The 6,624-nt window shown below is 38.9% G+C and overlaps 1 pseudogene; it reads left to right on the forward strand.

The window, feature by feature from the left end:
* The first annotated feature begins 4,046 nt into the window (after nucleotides 1–4,046).
* LOC114202028 (selenoprotein F-like) lies at nucleotides 4,047–4,762 on the forward strand (annotated as a pseudogene).
* Nucleotides 4,763–6,624: the final 1,862 nt, after the last annotated feature.

Here is a 6,624-nt window from a genome sequence, read left to right on the forward strand (position 1 = left end):
TTTAGTTGTTGTGTTTGGCCAGCAAAACCCAAGGTGATGAATGAAAGATTACCCCAGACTTTAGTAGGAGAAGGGGGAGGGCATGGGGACCAGACGCTCTAGTGGTAGAAGGTCCAGAGCCAAGCTCTGCCTCCACTTTTATTGTGAACGTTATCAATACATCAAAGGAATAAGAAAAACAAAAAGGAGTGTGAGTTTAATAATCAGGACAGTGACATAGGAAGTATCTTGTGATTATAACAAGCTATGCTTGTGACATGCATGCAGGCAGGGGGTACATGACCACCAAAGATAAATGTTTCTCCTAAGCACCTACTCCCCAGATGAGTGCACTGAGCTGCAACAAGGATCCAGCTGTTTTCAAGCCAGAAACTGCAAAAGAGGCCCAGTATTCTGCACACTCCTTCTTTACTTTTCAATTTATCTCACCCACAGAGACGTGGTGAGATAAAAAATAATAATATATTTATTAAATCTTATTTAGCTGGCATTACAAATTCTCACATTTCCCCCTTTTTTATTCTTTGTAAATAGGTGGTCTCACTGTACTTGTGCCAGGTACAGGTCTCGGGTGTCTCCTGCTTGGGGAAGTGCTGTCACTTCAATTTTGCAGTGGCAAAATTGCCACTAGCAATTGCAAAGTCACAAAGCACAGAGACGCTTGCAGGTCCCAGTAGAGGTGTGGTGAGAATGAATTGCGAGAGTCTGTGGAGTCTGTTACACACAGAAGTAGAGACGGATTGATCTGGAGGATTTGTTGTGGGGGAGGGGGAGACCACGACATTGCGGCCCTGGGCCAGAGATTCTTGAATGGCCATATTTGCTCTGACCCTCTAAAGAGAAGCAGAAAGATGCCAGGGAACAAAAGCCAAGCAACCAACCAGCTCACATGAAGCCCATCCCCCTGACAAGGGGCGGGGCCACTGCACCCAGGCAAAGATACCTTAGAAGCCTAGAGGAAGGCCCCTCCCCCAGAAGACAGACTGGAAGAACTGGTGAATGATAAGCTTATTTCCCGCAGGACTGTAAAACTCCAGTGCCAGGGGAAAATAATATAATGAGTACCAGGTGTTCCCTCATGACCTGTTTATACTTCAGGCTAAAATTTTACATTTCTTTTTTAGTTTCTTTTCTAGTTTCTTTTCTTATTCTTTCTTTTTCTTTAAACTTGTTCCCATTTCAAATAGGTTCTTATTTCCCAACCTATGTTTTTAAGTCCTTTCTTAACTTTCATGTTTTTCACATATATGTTTTATAGATTTATGCTCCATACTAGCCCGTTTTTCACTGTATTCAATTTTATCTTGATAGCTATCTCTATATCTCTACCATCTATCATCTATCTATCTATCTGTCAAGTTCTGATTTCCTTGCAAATTTGGGATATAGTTTCTTCTAACACACAGATCAAAAATCAGGCAGGAACATGCAGATCACCCTGCTTTGTCCACCCTGAGAGATTATAATCTCTCTCCCCGCCCCCTTCTTGTTTTTTTTTTTTCTTTCTTTCTTTTCTTTTTTCCTTTTATTTAATGTTTTGGATCATCTTGGCTTGGAATATAGAATATTCCATCCTAAATGAGATCTATTCAGGCCGAACTTAAAAATGCTATGAATGAGAGGCAGTCTAAACTGGATAATCTAACAGCCAGGGCAAATGGCTGTTAGATCACTAATTTATTAGTGACCTAGAAGATAAGCTGATAGAAAGGAAGAAAGCTGAGGAAGATAGGGATAGGTAGTTAGTAGCCCATGAAAATAGACTTAGAGAGATCAATGATGCCATGAAACGCTCCAATGTCAGAATTATTGGGATCCTGGAGGGGTGGAGAGAGAGAGAGGACTAGAAGGTATATTTGAACAAATCATAGCTGAGAACTCACCAAATTCATATCCAAGAGGCAGATAGGGCCCCTCCCAAAATCAATAAAAATAGATCAACACCCCGACATATAATAGTGAAGCTTGCAAATCTGAGAGCCAAGGAAGCTATCCTGAGAGCAGCTAGGGGGAAGAGATTTCTTACGTATGGAGGGAGGAATATGAGAATAATATCAGACCTATCCAGTGAGACCTGGCAAGCCAGAAAGGGCTAGCAAGACATATTCAAGGTACTAAATGAGAAGAACATGCAGCCAAGAATACGTTATCCAGCAAAGCTGTCATTCAGAACAGAGAGATAAAGAGCTTCCAGGACTGGCAGAAACTGAAAGAATATGGGACCTGCAACAAATATTAAGGAGGATTCTATAAACGAAGAAAGACCCCAGGATTAATATAGACCAGAATTTAACAGAGGCAATCTGTAGGAACAGGAACTTTATAGGTAATATGATGGGACTAAATTCATATCTTTCAATAGTTACTTTCAGTGTAAATGGGCTGAATGCTCCCATCAAAAGACACAGGGTTTCAGATTGGATAAAAAATTAGAACCCATCCATATTCTGTCTACAAGAGACTCGTTTTAAACCTAAAGGTACCTCCAGACTGAAAGTGAGGGGATGGAGAATCATTTACCATGCCAATGGACCTCAAAAGAAAGCTGAGGTAGCAATTCTCATATCAGACAAATTGGATTTTAAACCAAAGACTGTGGTAAGAGATGTAGAGGGACACTATATCATAATTAAAGAGTCTATCCAACAAGAAAATCTAACAATTGTAAATATCTATGCCCCCAACATGGGAGCAGAAATCTACACAAACCAAATAATAATGAAAATAAAGAATCATACTGATAATATACATTAATAGTAGGAGACTTCAACACTCCACTCACAGCAATACATAGATCATCTCAGCACAAGATCACCAAAGAAACAAGAGCTTTGAATGAGATATTGGATCAGAGGGACTTTGTAGATTTATACAGAATATTCCATTCTAAAACAATAGAATACTCATTCTTCTCAAGTGCACAGGGAACTTTCTCCAGAATAGATCACATACTGTGTCACATATCATGTCTCAGCTGATACCAAAAGATTGTGATTGTTCCCTGCATATTTTCAGTGCTTTGAAACTGAAACTCAAACCACAAGGAAAAACTTGGAAGGAACTCAAACACTTGGAGGTTAAAAAGCAACCTGCTAAAAAAAAAAAAATGAATGGATCAACCAGGAAATTAAAGAACTTAACCAAATCATGGAAACCAATGAGAACGAAAACACATCGGTTCAGAACTTATGGGATACTGCAAAGACAGTCCTTAGATGGAAGTACATAGCCATCCAGCCTCTCTGAAAAAAATTAGAAAAATCCCCAGTGCACAAGCTAACTTCACACTTAAAGGAGCTGGAGAAAGAACAGCAAATAAAGCCTAAGCCAAGCAGAAGAGAAATAATAAAGATTAGAGCAGAAATCAAAGAAATAGAAACTAGAAGAACAGTAAAACAAATCAATGAAAGCAGAATCTGGTTCTTTGAAAGAATTAACAAGATCGATATACCTCTGGCCAGAGTTAACCAAAAGAAAAGAGAAAGGATACAAATCAATAAAATCATGAATGTAAGGGGAGAGATCATGACCAATACCAAGGAAATAGAGGCAATTGTTAGAAATTATTATGAGCAGCTATATGCCAACAAACTAGGCAATCTGGAAAATATGGATGAATTCCTGGACACTTATAAACTACCAAGCCTGAAACAGGAAGAAATAGACAATCTGAACAAACCAATAGCCAAGAAAGAAATTGAAACAGTAATCAAAAACCTCCCATAAAACAAGAGTCCAGGGCCAGATGTCTTCCCAGGGGTATTCTACCAAACATTTCAAGAAGAAATCATATCTATTCTACTGAAGCTGTTTCAAAAAAAAAAAAAAAAAAAAGAAGAAGAAGAAATGGAAGGAAAATTTCCAAACTCGTTCTATGAGGCCAGCATTACCCTGATCTCAAAACCAGATAAAGACCCCATCAAGAAGGAGAATTATGGACCAATATCCCTGATGAACATGGATGCCAAAATACTCAACAAGAACCTAGCCAATAGGATCCAACAGTACATTAAAAGGATTATTCACGAGTCGGAAACCTATGAAAGATGGTAGCGATGGTGGCTGGGTTGAGTGGATTGCTCCCACCGGCGTTTGGGCTACAATTGCTCTTGGCTGCTGTACTTCAAACGGTGTCTGCATTTGGGGCAGAGTTTTCATCAGAGGCTTGCAGAGAGATAGGCTTCTCCAGCAACTTGCTCTGCAGCTCTTGGGATCTTCTTGGACAGTTTAACCTGCTTCAGCTCGATCCTGACTGTAGAGGATGCTGTCAGGAAGAAGCACAATTTGAAACAAAAAAGCTCTATGCAGGTGCTATTCTTGAAGTTTGTGGATGAAAACTGGGGAGGTTTGGGCGCCTGGGTGGCTCAGATGGTTAAGCATCTGCCTTCGGCTCAGGTCATGATCCCAGGGTCCTGGGATCGAGTCCTGCATCGGGCTCCCTGCTCCTTGGGAGCCTGCTTCTCCCTCTGCTTCTCTCTCTCTCTCTCCCCCCCTCCCTCTGTCTCTCATGAATAAATAAATAAAATATTTAAAAAAAAGAATTAAAAAAAGAAAATTGGGGAGGTTCCCTCAAGTCCAAGCTTTTGTCAGGAGTGATAAACCCAAACTATTCAGAGGACTACAAATCAAGTATGTTCATGGTTCAGATCCTGTATTAAAGCTTTTGGATGACAACGGGAACATTGCTGAAGAATTAAGCATCCTCAAATGGAACACAGACAGTGTAGAAGAATTCCTGAGTGAAAAGTTGGAATGCATATAAATCTTGCTTCAATTTTGTCCTATCCTTTTGTTACTTTATCAAAAGAAATATTACAGTACCTAGAGAATATTTTAGAGTTTTGCCTCCTTCCTTTGATCATTCTTTCTGTAGGCATTAAACAGCTCATTAACAGTTGAAGTGGCAGCACAACCCATGACATCTGAGGAGTTGGCAAGCTTAACAGAACCCAGTTTTCATAAATATCCATCCTTCCATATTTGTTGATAACACTAACGAAATGCTTTGTAATAGTTGGCTAATTATGCAAATGATAGTTTGTAATAATTGGTCCAGTTTTAGGAAGAGCAGATGTTTAGAGTAAGGCAGGTGATAAGGGAGATGCCTACTGTGACTCATGCATGTGCTGTGTGCTCTTTGAAAGCAACAGCAAAAACCACAAAGCAAATAAGAGCCACTGAGCCTCAACAGATTGCCTGCTTCTTGTTTTCCCAGCTTTCCTTTTAATAGAAATGTTATAGTTCATAATGTTGCATTAAAACTTTATGGCTTCATTATTGTAAAACAGATTCAAGATCTACAGTAAGAATGAAACATTCAGAGATTTGCATTAATGAAGACTACACAGAAAACCTTCAGGAGGATTTGTGTGGTTCTGATATTTAGCAAATTTTTGTGCTTCACGCTCTCACAGAAAAATAAAAAATGATCATTTAAGACCAAAATATAAATAAAGTTTCAAAAAAAAAAGGATTATTCACCACGACCAGGTGGGGTTTATTCCTGGGATGCAAGGGTGGTTCAACATTCACAAATCAATCAACGTGATAGAGCACATTGACAAAAGAAGAGACAAGAACCATATTATCCTCTCAATGGATGGAGAAAAAACATTTCACAAAATAAAGCATCATTTCCTGATTGAAACTCTTCAAAATATAGGGATAGAGGAAACATACCTCAATATCATAAAAACCATCTATGAAAAGCCCACAGCAAATATCATTTTCAATGGAGAAAACCTGTGAGCTTTCCCCTTAAGGTTATGAACATGACAGGGATGCCCACTCTCACCATTATTGTTCAACATAGCACTATAAGTCCTAGCCTCAGCGAGACAACAAAAATAAATAAAAGGCATTCAAATTGGCAGAAGAAGTCAAACTCTCTCTCTTTGCAGATGAAAACACAAAAGACTCCACCCCCAAATTTCTAGAACTCATACAGAAATTAAGCAATGTGGCAGGATACAAAATCAATGCACAGAAATCAGTTGGATTTCTGTACGCTAACAATGTGACTGAAGCATGTGGTAATAAGGAATCGATTCCATTTACAGTAACACCAAAACTATAAGATACCTGGGAATAAACCTAATCAAAGAGGTAAAGGATCTATACTCTAGAAACTACAGAACACTTATGAAAGAAATGGAGGAAGACACAAACTGATGGAAAAATGTTCCATGATCATGGATTGAAAGAATAAATATTGTGAAAATGTCTATGCTGTGCAATCTACACTTTCAATGTGATCCCTATCAAAATACCATCTACATTTTTTTCACAGAGCTGGAACAAACAATCCTAAAATTTGTATGGAACTAGAAAAGACCCTGAATCGCCAGGGGATTGTTGAAAATGAAAACCACAGCTGAGAGCATCATGATGCCTGACTTCAAGCTATATTACAAAGCTGTCATCATCAAGACAGCATGGTATTGGCACAAAAGCAGACACATAGATCAATGGAACAGAATAGAGACACCAGAAATGGACCCTTTACTCTATGATCAACTAATCTTTGACAAAGCCAGAAAGAATATTGAATGGGAAAAGGACATTCTCTTCAATAAATGGTGTGGGAAAATTGGATAGCCACATGCAGAAAAATGAAACTGGACC

The sequence above is a fragment of the Eumetopias jubatus genome, unplaced genomic scaffold, assembly GCF_037043125.1.
Source record: "Eumetopias jubatus isolate StellerSeaLion01/CBP00866 unplaced genomic scaffold, mEumJub1_p1.0 scaffold_11, whole genome shotgun sequence".
Lineage (NCBI taxonomy): Eukaryota > Metazoa > Chordata > Mammalia > Carnivora > Otariidae > Eumetopias > Eumetopias jubatus.